Below are 19,999 nucleotides of genomic sequence, written 5' to 3'. Positions count from 1 at the left end.
AAGCATGGCTTAGTAACTGTCGATAGGAATGGATGTTTGCTTTTAATCAAACAGATAGCGTCAGTGGATAATCATGATGGGAATAAACTAAGAGCAAAGTCGAGCAGATACATTGTAAATAAAGCTATAAAAGTGAATAGACAAGTCTAGTGAGGAGTTAAGTGGTGGTAGAAAAATTTAGCTCTCTGCATTACTGCCTCTCTAGAAACAAATAAATCAGATAACCCTATATTGGCAATATCTTCCCCTTTATCTGTTTGAAACTTAAGTCATTTGAAGAAGGGGGAATCCCTTAGGCTGTAGACTAAAGTCAAAAATGCTTCAGCTATGAAGCTGAATAACAATGAATGTCAACTATAATTTAATATATATACGGTCACAGGATGTGGAGTACAGTTCAGGGAATAGTCAATGGAACTGTAACAGCTATATACGATGTCAGAGGGGTAATAGATTGGGGGAGGGAGGTTATCACTTTGTGAGAGATGTAAATGTCTAACTAGTACATTGTTTTGTACACCTGAAACTAATTTAAAAAAAAATGCTTCAGCTAAAAGTTTTTTGTCTTTACATAGTATTGTGTGAAAGTAATGTTTTTATTTAAATCTACAACAAAATAAGGGTATTCCTTCGTGTTTTATTCACAGATTTAAAATTCCTCAGTTGCCACAAGCAGAGTAGAAATTTCCTGGGTTAATTTTTTCTATACATTTATTTATAACTTGGAGAAATCTGATTGGTTGAAGGAAAAACTCAAATCAGATATTTTCATCAATTAACTAAGTACCATATGGAATGTTCTTGGCACTGTGTGTGTGTGTGTGTGTGTGTGTGTGTGTGTGTGATATTTAAAAAGATGAACAAGACTCAGTCCTTGCTCTCAAAAATTATGATTTAATAAGGATGGTGGAAAACACATTTTTATTTTAAACATTGCTGAAACGTACTAAGCCGTACATGTGATTGGTGCCGTTAACGAGACATAAGCAAAATGCTGGAGGATCTATCAGAGCAGATACATCTCTAAGGCTTATGAGAATCAGAAGGAAGACTTGCAGGGAGCAATCAGTGTTAGAAAAGAAACTGATAGCTGTGAGGAGCACTTCCAAGTTAAGTAGATAGAATTTAACAAAATATCACTTAAGTGGACATTACGTAGAGAGAGAAGCACAAAAAAAAAAGACAAAGTTGACCCCAAAGTTTCTAACCAAAGTAACCAGTGACATTTAGAGAAGTAAAGGAGGAATGAGGAGGAGCTGTTTGGTCCTTGGGATAATTTCATCCATTTTCCAATAATTAGCTGGTTCTACTTTATGTTAACCATTGACCCTGGATCCTGGAATGCTATAAGTTAAAAATGAAAATATAAAAAGTACAAGATTTGGTTCATATTGTATTGAGTTTTAATTGTCCTTCAGATCCTGGTAGAGATGTCCATATGTCAGGTGAAAATAAAACCATGAAACTGGGTCTTATGGACTTAATGTGCCCCACCAAAAGTCCTATACTAACACCCTATCCCCAATGTGATAGCATTATGAGGTAGGGCCTTTGGAAGGTGACAAGGTTTACATAAGGTAATGAGAATAGAGCCCCTGACGGAATTAGCGACCTTATAATAAGAGACACCAGAGTTTCCTCTCTCTACCATGTGAGCACACAGCGAGAAGGCAGCTGTTTGCAAGCCAGGAAGCAGGCCCTTACCAAGAACTGAATCTTCCAGCACTTAGAACATGAGACTTCCCAGTCTCTAGAGCTGTGAGAAATAAATGACTGCCATTTAAGCCACCCAATCTATGGTATTTTGTTATAGCTACCCAAGCAAATTAAATCACTGGGTCTGAGAAAAGTGGACATTAGCAAGAGCTAAAATCCATGGATTTGGCCAAAGAATAAAATTTTACAGAATACCCACATTTAAGGAATTACAGAACAAAAGAGTGAGGAAAATGACAAAGTAAAAGTTATTGAATAAGCAACAGGACTAGAAAATGTGGAGTCAAAGAAGAAAATAGGATAATGACAAGAAGATTTGTTCAGTGGTGCCATATCTTACTTCAGAGGCAAAGTACTACAAAGAAGCCTGAGAAAAGTAAATAAACTTTGAAAATCGTTGTCTTAAAAGAGAGTGGGAGAAGCAGAGGGATTCCAGCAGCTCTCAAAAGGTTTTCTTTAATTCAACACATGTTGACACGACTGTCTTCAAGATGTTTTGCAAATCACTGCAGATTCAGAAATACTGCAGCGTGACAGACCAATCTTTCCTGTACAAGAGAAAGTCAAAATAAATAGACAAATAATATTTAAAATATATATTGTGAAAGAAACACACAAGCTTTGTGACTGAGACTAATAGAGTACCTATGTTGTGATCCGGAAAGAATATTTAAACAAATTTGAAGGATAAGAAGGAACCAACCATGAGAATATTGGAGGGTTGAGCAATCCAGGCAGAAAACAACACCATATGCAACAGCCCTCTGTGGGAGTTTATTAAATTCGAGCAACTGAAAGAAAGCCATTAAGCCTGGAGCATAAAGTATAAGGAAGAGAGTCGATGCATGTGAGACTGGAGATATAGAAAGGGGAGAAAGCATGCAACGTTTGTTTAGCAACAATAAAGGATATGGCATTTTTTTTTCTTTGTACAATGTATATCCACTTTAGGTGTTTAACAAGAGTGTGAGATGATGTGATTTCTGTAAACATAATAAACATTTCCCAGCATTATGTAGACTAGATTAGATGAAGCAGGAGTGATAAAACATACTAACTAGTTAGGAGGCTATGATTGCATTCTGGAAAGAGAATGGTGACTCGGATTACGGGTTTGGAAGGGAAAGCAAATAATGCTTAATAGAGCCGAGGAGGCCCTCAGTTAAAAATTCATGGATCTAATAACATCTTTGCCATGTACTATATATTTACATTAATCTCCAATTATTTTTAAAAGCCTTAGATTTGGCATATATAAAATAGAATTGTTGCAAATCAAGGTGTCTGGGAAAGAGATTCTGAGTCTGAGTTTATGAGGGAGGACAAAGGATCAATATTTATGAGTCAGGGAAGGAAAGCATTATTGAGGAAGCATTATGTAAGAATGAAACCAACTTAGAGCAACAAAAGGAATATTAAAAACAAGAACACATTTGGAGAATTTATATTCCTTGATTTCTAGACTTATAAAGCTACAGTAATCAAAAAGATGGTATTAGTGAAAGGCTAAACATATAGAACAGTGGAAAAGAATAGAGTTAGAAAATAGACCTATACACATATTATCAGTTGCTTTAAAATAAAAGTTCTAAGCAATTCAATTGGGGAAAGAAAAGTCTTCTAACATATGGTATTGGAACAACTAATATCTATATCTTTATGAAGGGAAAGCAAATATAAACATATATCTTACACAGTATACAAAAAACAAATGAAAATGGATCATAGATCTAAAAGTAAAAGTTAACATAAAACTTAGAGGAAAACATAATATAAACTGTTCAACATGCTGGAGTAGAGAAAGATTTCCAAAATAGGACACCAAAGCATGAGTCTTTAGAAAATGAGCAGAATTTTTTCAACAATGAAAGCTTTACCTCTTTGAAAGTCACCACTAAGAGAACTAACTCAAACCACAGGATGTGAGGTGATATTTGCAATACGTATTTCTGATAAAAGACTTCTATCCAAAGAACACTCACACCTCAGTAAGAAAACAATAATGCTACAAGCAAAGGCTTCATCAAAGAAATATACTAATGGTCAATAAGTCCATAAGAAGATGTACTAAGTCACTAACTAACAAGGAAATCCAAAATTAAAACACAATAATACATTACTTCACCTAAAACTCTAATGGAAAAACTGAAAAGGACTTACATTACTAAGTGTTGGCAAGAATATAAAATGACTATAATGCAAATATGTCTTTGTGTGACATAGACCAAAGTTCAATAAACAGACGAGCCTCTAGGGTCCTCTCCAGCTAGAGCAAAGAACTGAGAGTACCATGACTAAAATCAATCATTCAACAAATTGCATGGTCTAAAGAACAGAGAATAAAGTGTGGCATATACCAAAAACAGCACTGTCAGAGCTACATGATATTTACTAACAAGTATAATATACATTTAATTTGCAGTCCTAGAAGAATATGAGAAACATTATTGTACAGACTCAATAGTGGAGGTGTTAAGAGAAGTATCTAAAATCAGTGAAGGAGTTTAAGTTACAGATGCAAGCACTACAAATCCCAACTTTTAAGAGTGATATTTCATAATGATGAAATAGAAAGTCCACCAAGAATGTATAACAGTTCTAATTTGTGTGTACCTAGTGACCAAAAGCATCAAAATATATAAAGCAAAAATTTACAGACATAAAAATAGAAATAGACAATTCTAAAATCAAAGTGGGGAATTTCAACATACCTCTATCAGTTATTGATAGGGCATGCTGACCAAAAATAAATTAGAATATAGGAAAATTAATATTGTGCTTAACAAGTTTGATCTAATTCAAATGTATATATAAAACCTTGCACCATACAATTGCGGAAAGAATCATTTAGTAGAGCAGTTTCCTCTTCCAATTTGTATAAAGCCAGTTATATTTGAGAAATGAATATTTTGGACTACTGTTTATTTTCTTGATACCTTGTTTTCCCTTTCTGAGGTCATACTAAACAAGTATATAGTAAACAAAATGCATTGTTTTAATAAATCAGGCTTAAAACTGGGAGGTTTTATAAGGAATAACATTTGTTTACTTGAGGGTACATGAACACAAGCTTTCATTGTTTAAATATTGGCTTTCTGATTATTTTGACTACAGATCAGAATCGTGTCTCAACATACCCCATAGTCTTTCATATATCTTTTAAAACATTTTTAATTTTCAGAAAGAAATTCTTAAGACTAATATATCAATTTCTATGTAGCCAATGATACTGAACAATTATCTGCATCAGGGGTCAGCAAACTACAGTGGGCAACCTGCTTTTGTAAATAAAGTTTCATTAGGACACAACCACATCTCTTTATTTACATATTGACTGTAGTGGCTTTCGTATTACAATGGAAGATACGAGTAGTTGTGACCAAGGCCATAATGCCCACAAGGCTGAAAGACTTACTGTCTGGCTCTTTGAGAAAAAAAAAAACACACAAAAAAAACTCCAATTCTTATTCCCTCATCTACATGTTTGAACACAAAGAGGCTAATTTGAAAATTTTAAACCGTATGACTATCTTAAGTCTATTTCTCATTTATGTTTAAAGATTTGCAAAAGGTCAATTGTACCATTGTTCTGATTGTTCAAGTATGAACACTCCATATTAGAAATTGCTGTATGTAAGGACCCGGGAACTTATACTGTGAACTTCAATAAATGAGAACTAATATTGCAAATGTATGAAAAGAAATTGTGTAACTGTATAGAGTTATCCCACCCTTCTCTGCAAATTGGAGGTAATATGCTGGCAAGGGAATTTTTTGAAATCAGATTTAAATATTCAATTCATTCTCCAGACTACCACACAATGACCTGAATAAATAACATTTTAAAGCAGATAGAAAATGACACCTTATCATCTATAACTGTCTTCCCTATTCCTCAGTATTTCTTTTTTTTCAGTTTCATTATAGGAAATATCAAATGCATCTCAAACTCACTCCACCATATAGTTTTTATAACAAAAGAAAGGAGAAAAAAAAAAAAAAAGACAAGGGAAATTAAATCACATCTCCACACTTCTGGAAACAATCATGCTGTTTGAGCCAGACCACAGGGCAATGAAGTTTTGCCAGAATACCATAGTATATAGCTCTACTGAAAAACTAAACCAACACAAAAGGTAATAAAAAATCAAAATAAAAGGAGAAACATTAAAAATATTGCAGACTGTATAGTTTAACACTGTGTGGATGGCCTTCATTTATGGATAGATATTGCACGGCCTGTTGGGAGGAGCAGTGATTATACATTGAAAATAAAAGACGAACAGCAATTCCAGAACAGACATTATAACACTTGTGTGGTTCAAAGGCAGTCTTCCAATATTTAAGGCTACCTAGTGCCTGTCCATCTAGAAGGAACCATACATTATTTTTCAGTTTAACACGCTTATCTATATACCTTGTGTGCTCCAAGCATTCTGTAATAATTAAAAATAATATTGTCCCAGAGATGCACAAAGCTAGATTTTAACTCCAATATGCCTATTTTAATTCTACTATGCATTTTATTTGTTTGCTTTACCATCAGACAATTTTTTTTAGCCAGGACAGAATAGATCTGGAAAACACGGTTTTGAATTCACACTTGAGGATATGGGTACATTTCTGGATCTAAGCAATTCCTTTTATTTTACTGCTTCTCATTTGTCTAGTAGTGCTAATGTAATATCTTTGTTGTATGGGTATGAGTTTTTATGCATAATTATTTATAAATATAATGTGTATAACTATTTAACCAATGTGTCAAACATTGTTGAACCAATAAAATGTATTTTCCTTTTGAACCCTGTGAGAAAAAATCAGTTTCAAGTTAAGGAAAAATATTGACACTTGGATACATGAGATGGGGTATTAAATTGTGTAGAGTTTCCATATTCTCATTTAAGCCCATATGAAGAAAAACAGTATTTAGTTAAGGCTTTCAGTACTATTAAAAGATAAATAGATGATGGCTAGGATAGGATAAGATAGGACAGACAGACAGACAAATAGTCGGATACTACCACATACGCACACATATATATACACACAAATATGTACGCATATACACTGTAGTAATTTTTCAGTAATAAGACCAGTGATTATTGATGGAACTGATGAAAGCAGTTCATTCATTTATCCATCCATTTATCAAAATTGCATTGTTTCAAAACTGAGTATCAGTTTGTTAAATTCTTAGGATACAGCAATGAATGAAGCATTATCCCTTCCTTACTAGACTCCAGTCTAGTGGGAAATGTTGACTTGCAAACATTCCACATTAAACATTCAGAGTTAAAATAAAGATATATCCAAAGAGTTCCAGGACCCATAAAAACTTTTTTCCTTATATATTTTTCTCACTTTCCTCCCTTTGCAAATGCAAGCAATTGCTTAATAAATTTCTTCTTTAGACTGACAAAGTGTTTGTCTTCTTGCTCATTGTTCTCTTTTGCAATGTCTCCAGTAAGTGCATTCTTCTATCAGTTGTCGATTTGCTTTGATTATGCCTAGAACAAGATAAACAAACTGAAGTACTAATGTGTTAGTCAAATTATTTATCCTGAAAGTTATTTTGCCAAGTGAACTGAGCTGAAAATTGTGGACTACTCCTTTTTGTTTTTCTAGTATACAACTCATATAATTTTAGATAGTCTAAGTAACACGTTCTAAAGCTTTGCATTTAACTATGAAATTGAAATATCAACATTTAATTTAAAATTTGAGTTAATATTTGCTTTATCTTTATGGCTGTAGTCTGCCAAAGTTATAATAAAATAGTAGTAAGAAAAGTAGGTTTATAGTGGAAGCCAGAGTATTAATAGTTTATTATCAAGTTAGTATGAAAGTTTTCTATCTTTTGGTAGTTACCATTTTGTTGTTGTTTTTTGTTAAGCATTAATTCTTCGTTTTCTTCAAGAACGAGACACAATTGAAAAAGCTGTTGATGTGGAAATTACTTTGTTCTAGGAGCAAATGTGAAAAAACAATGTAATATTCAGATACTAAAACTATGGTTGTTTTGAGGTCAAAATGATAGGTATTATTAATATTTTCTCTTGAGCAACACAGGAAGTAAAGGGACTATTTTGTTAATTCCATCTGGCTCACAGATGTCATTTATTGTCAAAATTAGAAATGCATGAAAACCTTACTGCTAATCTGTTTTGAAACACATTCACTTTTATGGCAAGATAAAAGGCCTAGTAGATATTATAGACATGCTTAAAGAAAATGTATTTACATATTTATAAAATCTAAAAAACTCATCTTATGAAATGGTAATTTTTTTCAACTAGTGATTCTCATCTAAAATAATATTTAACAGTTTTCTCACCAGTCCAAAGGATGAGTTTTGAGTAAAACATTTTTAAAAGAACTTTACTTTCATTACTAAAGGATATATGGATAAACAATCATCCCTCGATATCTGAGGAGGATTGGTTCCAGGATCCCTGTGGATACCAGAATCCGTGGATGCTCAAGTCCCTTTTATATAAAATGGCTTAGTATTTGCACATAACCTATGCCATCCTCCTGTATACTTTAAATCATCTCTAGGTTATTTATAATAGCTAATACAATGTAAATGCTATGTAAAGAGTTATTATACTGTATTGTTTAGGGAATAATGACCAAAAATAAAGTGCGTAGTCTGATGCACATGCAACCATCATAGGCCTAACTATATAGCACACATCATCAACCATATAACTTTTATTATTATTATTATTATTATTATTATTATTATTATTTTCAGTCCAAGGTTAGTTGAATCTGCAGATGCAGAACTCATGGATACATAGTTTTTGTGCTAGGGAAGAACTGTTATTCATTTAATAATGTTCTTGGTAAGTTTTGGCTTATAGAAAATTTTTTTGGAAATTGTGCAATATTCTTATGTTTCCACTTAAATTTGGCTTCTAATAATATAACATTTTAAAGATTTGGTTTTAAAAATGCAAAAGTAGACCTTTGCAATGATGTCCACATAGCCAGTCATAACAATAAATCTATGACAAACATACAGATATATAGGTAGATGATTTTCATTCCATATCTAGTCTTCATATCACAACTGTCTTATGCGTTAAAAACAATGTGGCTGATAATCTGGTGAGTAAGTGAACTTTATTATTGTGCTTGATAGTCTTCTGATATAGTCAGCTATCATCCAGAGCCTGAACTGTTGAATCTTACTTCCCTACTCTTCGTCTCACTGAGACATAAATTCTCAAATGTACCTAGAGTCCCTGCAAATATAACATCATACTCCCTCTTGTGGGTCAGCTAGGAGGGAAAGGTTATAAGTTCAGAAAACACTGCTGAACTAAGCAGCTTACGATTTCACCTATAAACTCGTAGGCATACAAATACGTTTTCTCAACATCACATAGAAAGACGCGGACTGTCCTCTAAAGTTTTGAGTCAGGCGTCTGTGCTGAGATGATAACACTAAGATCCAGTGAGCACAGCATTACTATGATATACAGGTTTTTCTTTAAATCAGCAAACAGATTTCCCTTAATTATGTCCTCACTGATGTTGAGTTAGATGTGCAAATGGCAAAAGTAGAAGTGGGAAGAATAGTTAGAAGAGGTATTAAAAAAATGCTTTTCTGTGCCGTTCCAGTGCCTTTCCAATATGTGAAAACATTTTGAAAGTTCGATTCCACAAGTACATCCTACATTCTTTTTCATTTGTTTGACTAATATGTGCTATATTTTCTAGACAAGGTGTGTATTTGCTAAAATGGCATCATTAATTTCATCATTAGGGTTAGATGGGAAGAATTTAAATCTGATGTATAAAACTAAATGTTAATTCAACTAGGATAACTTAGTTTCTCTGAGCATTTTGGTGCACACTCTAGGTCTGAGCATTTTGGTGGTCATCCCTTTTCACAGATCTGAGCATGTCTTTCAGGAAAAATAGATGGAAAGTAAGCAAACAGAATAACAGCCTAATGTATCCAAATTGTCTACTAAATATACTCAGCTGAGACTTACAAGACCAAAGAAGTCACGTGCAAGTTTTAAAGCTGTTCCCAGCATGCTCATCCTCTGAGACACTCCAACAGTTTAACAGTGCAAATAACTGCAACACTCAATATAATTTTCTGACATACTTACTTGGGGCTACAAGCCTCCGACAGTTTTGGAGCTTTTGAAACTAGCAATTCTACAATCAACTTAAAATCAATAACAGTATGTGATTTTTAGTCATATTTGATAACTTCTAGAATTCTTCCGATGGGTATAATTTTGTACAATTGACCAATATGCTATGCTCTGTGTCAATATGAAAAACACAAACATCAAGTACAGCTACTTGGAAAAGTTTATGAAAACTCATGGAAGCATTTTATCCATCTTAACAACCTCAACTATAGAAATAAGTGAATTTTCTGATCGTTATGAGCATGTATCTTTGCTTAGGAAAATCATGTATTCATGTACTATTTAATGAAATCATCTGTGTTAGAAAAATGTCTATTTGAGGGTTTTGTTATTTGTTTGTTTTCTAGTTTCTTGGCTGCAGGGTATATTTATAATGGGAAACCTTTTGAATACAATATAATTTCATTATTCAAAGTGTGGATCTGGAACATTTATTAGCTATTTTTCAGAGTGTACATCTGCATAGTGCTAGGTAACGATAGGTTTTAAAGGGATTTCATCAAAATACATTAATTTTCTTCCTTGCTACTCGAGTCCTCACTGTTCCTGGTGTGTGTTCATATGGTTTTGGTCACAGTCTCGCTGACCTTGGTTGCCTAGTTACAAAATCCTCTTTGTGATTTGTGAGATGCTTGTCTTGATGGAGAGAAATGGATTTTTTTTTTTCCTAAAGTAAACTTAAGAGAGTTTCTATTTCAGAGTAGAACATATTAAAACCAGTCTATCTTGCCAAATTTAGAACTTCTTAGGGACTAAAATTATGAACTGGAATGTTTCCTATCCAAATTTTAGTTAATATTGCCAACATTTACTTCCTGGTTCTAGAGAAATAGATCTCAGATGGCTAGAGTTACAATCTAAACTCCTTAAAAAATGAGGCAACTTTATAGACTATAAAGTGTAAGAATGGTATGAAATGTCCTGGTATGTCTTCTGAAGACAAATATTTTGAAAATGAATCAATAATGTATAATACACTTAGTTTTTCTACCATTTCTATTAGTGAGCTTGAGAGGAACTATATTTTTAATAATTTTTGATGCTAGGAAAATAATCTGTAATGTACATTTCATTTTTTTTATTATTATAGTATTTTTCTAAAGTTTCATATCCCTGTGCTAAATGTCAAAATGTAATATGACTCATCAGATAAGTATTGCACAAATTTTTTATCCAGTTTTCTCATTTCTCTTCCCCAGAAAATAAGGTTGTTGTATATATACAATTAGGTGTGAATTTATTGAACTTATAAAAAACACACAAAAATAGTAACACTTGATGGTGAGAGTGAAGGTATGTAATTCTGCAGATTGCCTCAAGTGGGATCCAATGTGCAAACTGAGTGTAAGTACCACGGTCAAGTTACGAAATAACAAGTCCATTATATCATCCAGCCCTGTTTGCCACTTGGACACTTGAGCATGTAGTCCCACTCAAGTTAGTATAATTGGTACCAGCTGTTTAACTGCTGCTTTTTGTTTTGTTTTGTTTTGGACAAGAGCCAACCTGACTTGAAAGAAATGCCACTAAAAAGAAGAGACAGAAGAATGATGCCAATGTATGTGTATGTATTTCTTTCCAGCCATTTTCCTCAAGCAGCCCATCTCCAAGCCATGATGACTCAAACACAATAATAGTGATAATGGCTTGTTGACTGCTAAAAGGCAGCTGGACTGATGGAAGCCAAGATGAGTGGGAAAAAATGTTTCACTTTTAAACTTGTTTTCTTCATGAGGAATAATTTCCCTTTAACAATGTGGCACATGATTTATTTTCATCCTCCTAATATTTTCTATAATCTAATCTGTAAAACTTACTTATATCTAAAGAAACAAATGGGCCTTGTGTTTCCAAATTTTAGCTTCTTCGTTTTTTGTTTTTTGTTTTCATGAAGGTGTTACACAAAAAGTGTTTTTGGTTTTTTTGGTTTTGTTTTTGTTTGTGTTTTTGTTTTCGTTTTGCTGGAATCCAAATATCAGATAATATTTTCCCCTTCTCCAAAATCATAGTGACATAAAATATTGTAGTACAGCTGAGACATATCTCAGTTACCATCTAAGAGATTTATAGAATTTCACACAACTGCTTAATGTTAAAACTGAATTAACAATTAAAACCTCTTAATTCCTAGTTAATGACAATTCTACTCTATGATATACTGGCCTTCTTACCTATTTTGCCAAATAGTGATTTAAAAAACAAAAACAAAAAAACATGTTTTAAAAACTGTGAAATTCCAAATTAGTGAAATTAAAGTGATAAACCACAATTTGTTAAACTTAAAAACTTCATTTTAGACAACAGGGAACTTTTCAATGTGCTAAAAAGTAGTAGAAAATATGCAGAAAGGTTGTTTTAAAATGAGCACGTTTGGCTACCTTGGCAGCAAGGCAGTCAAAGGATGTTAATGTTAAAGACACGGGAAACAATCAGGAAACCATGGCAAGAATGAAATTGTCTGAGATGCACATTCAGAAGAGAAAGGAAGAAAAGAGTGTTAGAAAAGCTATAAAGCAGGAAAAGTCTGGTTTGAAAACAACTGGATAAAAGAGAGATGGGGTATTAATGTGTTAAAGGAGAGTTCATGTTTTAGATAATGAACCACTTCTTCATCCAACCAATATTTATCGAGCACCTGCTACCTGCCAAGCACTCTTCTGTTTACTGTGATTAAGAAAACAGTAGTGTGTCACTGATAGAAATGGATGAGATTGTAGTTACCATCTTTATCATTGCTCAACATCTTTAGCCTTAAAAATATTTGTTTGAATGTCTTTTTCACATTTCTTATATGTCTGGAAGAACAGAGTAAGGAACTCGTATCTAGTATATAAAATAATGAATGGAAGGGCCCTGTATTATAACATAGAATATTTTTCAAATAAGTAATTTGACATACCAGCACATAAAAGTGAATTGTCCCACATAGTTTGTTTCACCAATGACTCTTTCTCCCTCCTCCTTGATCTCCTCTAAGTACCATCTCCTGTCTTCACCATTGAAGATCTTACCTCTTCTCTACTTGTTTGGAAGAAACCCTGAGTCAGCATGTGATTTATTGGCAGGGGAAAGCAGATGAACTCACTTCTCCCTAACCCAGTCCCATGAGCTAATTAAGGTCCTTAAAATTGAGAATAAATTAGATTCACAAAAAAAGAAGTATTGGCATTCACTCATGTATCCCACCTCTAATTTCTCTCCAATGATACTAAGGCAGGATGTTTTTAACGGCCAAGGGAGGGTTAGCTGATACTAGATGAGGTTTTTTGAACCACAGCTTATCAGTAGTTATTGTGACCATAACCTTGGCTATTTGTCAACAGGGAGAAACAATGGGTCTGTACAGTTTCTTAACCTTTGTGCTATTGACAGATAATTTTTTTGTTGTGAGGGACTGTCTCATGCACAGTAGGATGTTTAGCAGCATCCCTGTTCTCTACTCGTTAGATGAACGCCCCTTCCCTCCAAATAATAACAATCAAATGTCTCCAGAAATTTCCAACACCCCTTGGGGGAGCAAAGTCATCCCTGGTTGAGAGTCACTGGCCTAGCTGGAGCTCAGTCCATCACACAAATACCCAGAAGCAGTTTAGTTTATAGGGATCGTACCAGCTGACCTGTGCTCCCTGATGTCATATGGTGCCTTCCTCCATCTGTGGATCAAAAGCGTATCTTAAGTTCTTATGTCAGAAATAAGTTCTTTCTTCTCTGTGGCTAAAATACTGCTAGGCCTCTTCATTGGAGGCAGGAGCTAGATTCTTACTGGTTTTCTACTTAGTAAGGTGAAATTCATTAGCATAGGAAGCTAAAATACTTTTGTAGTTTGTTTTCCAGTAAAAGCATTGTGCTCTGTAATCCCATTGTATCAATTTTATAAAATAAACATAGATTTTTCTTTTTCCTCGTCTCCCAAATCCAAATCATCACAACAAAACTTTCCATCAATTGATCAATTTTGCTTTGAATTCTCAAAGTTGTCAGTGTGCTTTCTGATAACGGCCATATCAATTTGGGGTTCCGTTTTGAACAGCTCGGACTTTAATATTCTGACAATCTATATATGTGTTCTTAATTAAATAATTAATTACACAGTAGGTAAGCATATTAAACTTTACTTTTACTTTTCGGTCACAAGAGATAGCATTTATGTCTTTCAATAAAAATATAAAATATCAGTTTATTGAAAATAATTCCATTTATCATGTTTGCTTCATCCTTAATCAGTATTTAAAAGGAACATGCATGATCATCATAGTTTTGTGTTTCTAGATTTAGTAATAAAGAGAACAAATTAAACCAAGCACTTAGGATAACTGGGATTATAAACAGAAGCAAAAACATTTGCCTGTTTTTTTTTTTACCCTTGAGCATTAAATAAAAGGATATAAATATTCTACTCTTTAATATGTTTCAATGCTTTAATGCCTATCAAAGTCATTTTAATGCCATGACAATTCTGTAATTATTCTTTTGTAACAAATTATTGGGGTTTAGGTATAAAATAACTCATTGCCTGTGTTATCAAGGGCCAAATTTGAATAGTTTGGTATTACCCAGTTTTTTCTTCTTAACCTTTCTCACTCAATGAGTCTATAATATGCACTGAATTTGCAGAGTAAAGCTTACAATTGATCAGTTTCTGCTTGTAATTCATCCTTAGGAAATAATGTCACAATAGCTAATGTTTAGAACAGACAAAAATTTAAATGTTTTTCAGTTTATAGTATTCTCTCATTATACGATCCATGCATGTAATCGTGTTAAGAGTCTAGCGTTTGATTTTGTGCTTCTCTGAGACTGAGTGGCAGAAAAGTACAGCATTTTTAGTTATGAGATTAAGAAGGTTTATACTGTAGGTCAGCTGATTGCACCTATGATTTCTAGGTAAAAGGTATCCATCGTAAATTAAGGTTAAATTTTAAGTATAATATTTGATATTCAGAAGGTAAACTGAAATGTCAAATGTGTTTAAGATGGAGCTTGGCATATATTGAGCTTATTTATCTGATTTTTACTTAGAGTTTACTTTTAGGAAATAGAATCACTTCAAAATCTGAGAAACACACAAGAAGAGAATAGCTTTGCCTATGTTTGTAGCAATTGAAAATGAAATACAAATCAATAATTTCCTGTAATTATTTGATTTTAATATTTGAAGAAAGTTGCCCGGAATATTTGGTACTTCTGCAAGGTAGTTTGACTTCCAATTTAAAGCAATATTTGAGGGAAAAAATGTATTATTTTATTTTCTCTGAAGATAGTCTTTAATTTTTCAGTGCTATAATCCTGCTATACATGACTCCTTGCCCATTTCCTTTTAATTCCCTTGGTGAGACTTTGGTGCGTTGTTCTAAAATATTAGTAGTAAATTATCAGTGACAGAAATGACTACTTACAAAGACCACATGACAATGTGCATACATGGGTCCAACACCTTGACAGAGAGCTTGATACAAACCCCAAGGTAAGACCCCCTCTTGTCATCCTGTGGCTTCTGATTTATCATGTAGGTATAATAAAGAGTTCTGCATGTGTTTATTGACTCCAGTTCAAAACTATAAGTATTGTGCAATAGAGGCATAGAGATTCACAAATTAAAATTATTTCTTAGGGTGCCCCTTTATTATTTGTGTATTATGTATATTAGAACACAAGAAAAAAGCAAGAGATTCTAAGATTTACTGTACACTCATTTACAAAGTGCAATTAAAAAATATATATGGCTGATTTTTTAAGCCTGTATGCCAGTAGTCACCTGGGAGTGTACATTCCCAACCCAGTACTGGTCCCATCTCTCTAGGCATTTTGAAAAACCTCTTTGGGAAGTAGCTTTTATAATCTGTGGTATATTTTATTGACTCACTCTGTAACGCTAAGCTTTTATACTTTAAATTTGGATTTCATTTGAGAAAAAAGATGGAGCTCATTTGGAACCAAGACTCATGACAGCATGTTAGTGATGGAATTAGGCTGTGCCATTTTTAGCCCCCAAATAGCCCATGTTTTTAATAGTTCTAAGATCGATTTTTGTTGTTGTTTCTGCATGACTCATATGTTGGCGAGAAAATACAATGAAAGAGGCTTTCCAAATTCTTTGTGTAATGAAATAAATAGACCCTCTCCCAAGATGTCCATTTTATAGGACACCACTCTTTTGATGGAGTAAATATAGGCTTGTTTGTAAAAAGCAATTATTTATAGTCACACTTTGTATGTCACTTGGGAAGATTAAGGAGCTATCAGATTGCACAGGAGTAGAAGATGTTCTAGACATCCAGAGGTGGTACAGTGAAACCTTGTATCAATTGCTCTTAAAAAATGTTTTTGGAAAGACGGAATGCCTTTCCCTGTGATCTTATAATTTGGTTTGTACCCTTATTAAATTAGCTTTTACAGTGTTACTTGAATTTTATAGCCTGGGAATTCTTTGAGCTTAAACAATCAATGTAAACTAATAATTCCCTGTTTTCCTTGCTATTCTAGTAGGCAAGAACTGGGCATCTTTCCAAGAAATAAAAAGTTGATTATAAATCTAAAAACTCAAACTATACACCCTATTTTTTTTTGGTTGTTGCCTTAAATTGGGGGTGAGGGGGCAAAGGTGACATTTTAAAATTGAGTCTAAATGTTTGTAGAAAACCCAACAAAAAGCTCCTTCTAGAGAGCCCATAAACCCAGCTATAACTGGACAGCTGTAATTTTGTGGCATTTATTTCCATGGAAAATTAGAGCTTCTGTCTAAACACTGTTTAATTATATATTTTCAGAAAAGGCTTCTTTGTCCCTTGAGGCTGGGTCCATACAGACTTGAACATTGGAATTTTTGAATCATAGTTCTTTTTTAAGTCTTACTTAAGGTAGTTATTGATCTTAGTATTGCTCTTTTTAACCTAATGTTTTAGTTGTAATAACTGGGGCTTCATATGATACATATGTACTGAAAAATCATTAAGTAATAAAATCAGAATAATTGAAGTATCACTTTGAAATTCATCCATACATTCATTTAATATATATTTGCCAAGTATCTTTTTTGGTAGGGTGCTAAAACTTATAATGATAACTGTAAAGCAAAAGTGAACAGACTTCATGCCCTTGTGGATCTCATAGTTTATCAAAATCAAGAAATGATTTAAGAGAATTATGATCCTATTATAAACCCAATATCTCAGATTTATCTAAATTGTCACCTGTAGATAAGGAAAGCCAATAGTATTATCATTGATACTGTCTTTGGAATAGATACTTATAATAATAAAGCATATATGTATTACTATAAATATTAATTTTGAAGGATTATTTTCATTATCATGGAATATTATGATTGTGTAACAATATATTTAGGTTTGACAGGAGCCAACTCTATGACTTAATTATAATTTCAGAAATTTAACTTATACCCACAATTTTTGCTTCTTTGCACAAAACAAATAGTGTATCACCCATTTCTTTTGATTTTCCCAGTAGAAACTTTATTTTTCCAAAATTTAAGCCAGATTTTTCACTTATTAATTGAGTTCTTTAATAGTCAAGACTCCAATTGGGTATTTTTAATAGTTTGTATGCAGAGATGCTACCTTTATTCTCTACTGATATGTTCTATACTTCCAGCAGATATATTTTTCTTAGCCGTGTATCTTGTAAAATAAGGATCCAGAAACCTCTAAAGCAGATTTAATTTTTAAATACAATAAGCATTAAAGATTAGGGAAAGTATCCGGTGAAACAGACTTGACCATTCCAAACAATAAATTACTGAGAAATTATCATGTTTAATCAAACCAGTTAAAAATTCATTTTAATTTTGTGTTTAACTTAACCAGTGAAGAATGTTTAATGGAGTCAGGATAATTTTTTTTTTTTTCCATTATAGTTCCAATTTCATGCAGTCATAAAGAAAATTGTACTATTTTTTTTTTTTACACATTTTGTGTTGTAATCTAAAAATAGTACAAGTTAATTCTAGAAAAGAGCAAAGTTTTGTGGGTTTTGTTTTTTGTTTTTGTTTTGTAAAAACAAATATTTCATTCCTTTCATCTTTTACACTTAAATCAGGGACTAGAGTTAATTTCAATACATGATGCTAGGTATATTAAAGTTTAGAAAATGAGCAATATATATATAATATTAAATGAGGACTTTTTGTTTAGTTTGACAACTTAAACAAAAAAAATGTAGTTACTAGAACCACATTTAAACTACATTTTAAATAAGATTTTTAAATTTGGAATAACTATTCCATAATGTCATCTATGTATATAGTCCTTTCTTCAGTAAATTTGAAAACACTTTATTAATAATCTCTACATGCCTGAAAAATACCTAAATTGATGATATAGATCAAAAAATATCATGGTGACTATTTTATGGACTACAGAGTTGAGGATCAGCATGTCACATAAAAATTTTTTGGCTTTTCATGTGTAGTTAGAAGTGGTGTGATATTGATCATCAATACAAGAAATACTGTGTGCTATTATGTTCTTTAAGTGAAAATGCAATTTTTTTAGCTTTTATGAATGGCAATGTAATGGGCTGATAAATACGAAATATGCTGATAGTGAATCAGCATATGCAGATGATGAAGGAATTACATGTTATGAATAGAAAATAAATATGCTATTCTGGGAAATAAATGGTAATTCTAGATATGGCACTGTAGAAAGAGAAAAAAATATTATTTCTTCCGAAAAAGTTGACTGATGAAAAAAATAGACATGCTCTATCTCAAAATTATGTGGCAATATGATGTGGTGACTGTTTTTCATTAAAAAAAAACACATGTAAATAATGAGCAACAGTTAAAAATGTACAATGTCTTATTTATCCCTTGAATATATGACTATGGAATATTTAAAGGTATTTTCAATAGTGATCTTGTGGGTACAATTAACATAGTGATAATTGCCAAAACCCATGATAATTTACATTTTAGTTTTCATTAATAAGTATAATTAATAAATGTAATTGCTTAGTTTCATGTAACTTCTTCTGTCAAGACATTTCTTGTATGCCAAACTAGTATGGTAGTGAGCACTGGATTAGAAATTATGCCTGGCTAAAAATGATTTGGGCACAGATTCTAATTTACACAATCCATATCTGGGAACAAGGATTAGGGTAAAAATGAAAAATATCATGAGAAAAATTAGATAGTAAAAGATTTAAAGGGGGAAAATTCATTGTTATGGTTTGCCATTAAAAGTTATAACTAGGCGTATATTGTTTGCTTTGGGCCTTGCAGAAAAAAAAGGAGGCAGTTGGAAACATGAAACTAGAAATACATATTTAAGAGTAGTCTTCACTGAAGGTATAGTTACTACAAAATTCCGTGATTAAATGAGCTGCATGAAGAGGGGAGAAAGGCAACTCTCTCTAATGCATGCAGTTTACCTGCTGTATACAAAGCATGGAACTTGCATTGTACAATTTTATTTGTACACTGTGATGCTGGTTTTCTTTCCACTTATTACAGATGCATAACCTGATGCTCAAACAGGCTGTGTAACCTGTCAAAAATTCCAAAATTTATGAAGCGTAGATCAAGGATTAGATCTGGTAGGACTGACTTCAAAGCCCATACTCTTAGAAAGAAGAAAAAATATATATGTATGTAGAAGATATAATAACAAGCAGGACAAAAGGAGGGCCGAAGAAGACATGGAGTATGCTACATATTTGCTAGCTTCTAACCTTGACACCTTCATTGATATTTCATTTTCATGAGTGAATCTCGTTTGCCACCAACCATATATTTATTACAGGGACAAATATGATAGTCTACAACTAAGTTCTTTTCTTGGAGAGTGGGATAGCTGCCCTCAGATTGTGTGGCATGAATTAATCCTGCAGTGTCGATAAATAATCCAGCATCTCCCTGAACAATTACTACACTAATATCCTAGGTGAATGGTTCCTATAACGCAGTTGCTTATGTTTTCCTTTCACTTTAAACACCTCATGTGAATCATTGTAGCAATGCTCGAAGGGTTGCCAAGTGTGTGTTTGGAGGTAAGAGAAAATATACTCCCTTTTAAGATAAATATATGTGACGATATCTAGGGAGCACTTTATCTTGAAGGGCAGAGTAGATGGTGATTAGGTCA

This window comes from Rhinolophus sinicus, chromosome 15 (assembly GCF_057876585.1).
Source record: "Rhinolophus sinicus isolate RSI-liver-muscle chromosome 15, RSI-T2T, whole genome shotgun sequence".
Classification (NCBI taxonomy): Eukaryota; Metazoa; Chordata; class Mammalia; order Chiroptera; family Rhinolophidae; genus Rhinolophus; species Rhinolophus sinicus.
The sequence above is the reverse complement of the archived record's forward strand: the minus strand, read 5'-3'. Positions refer to the sequence as shown.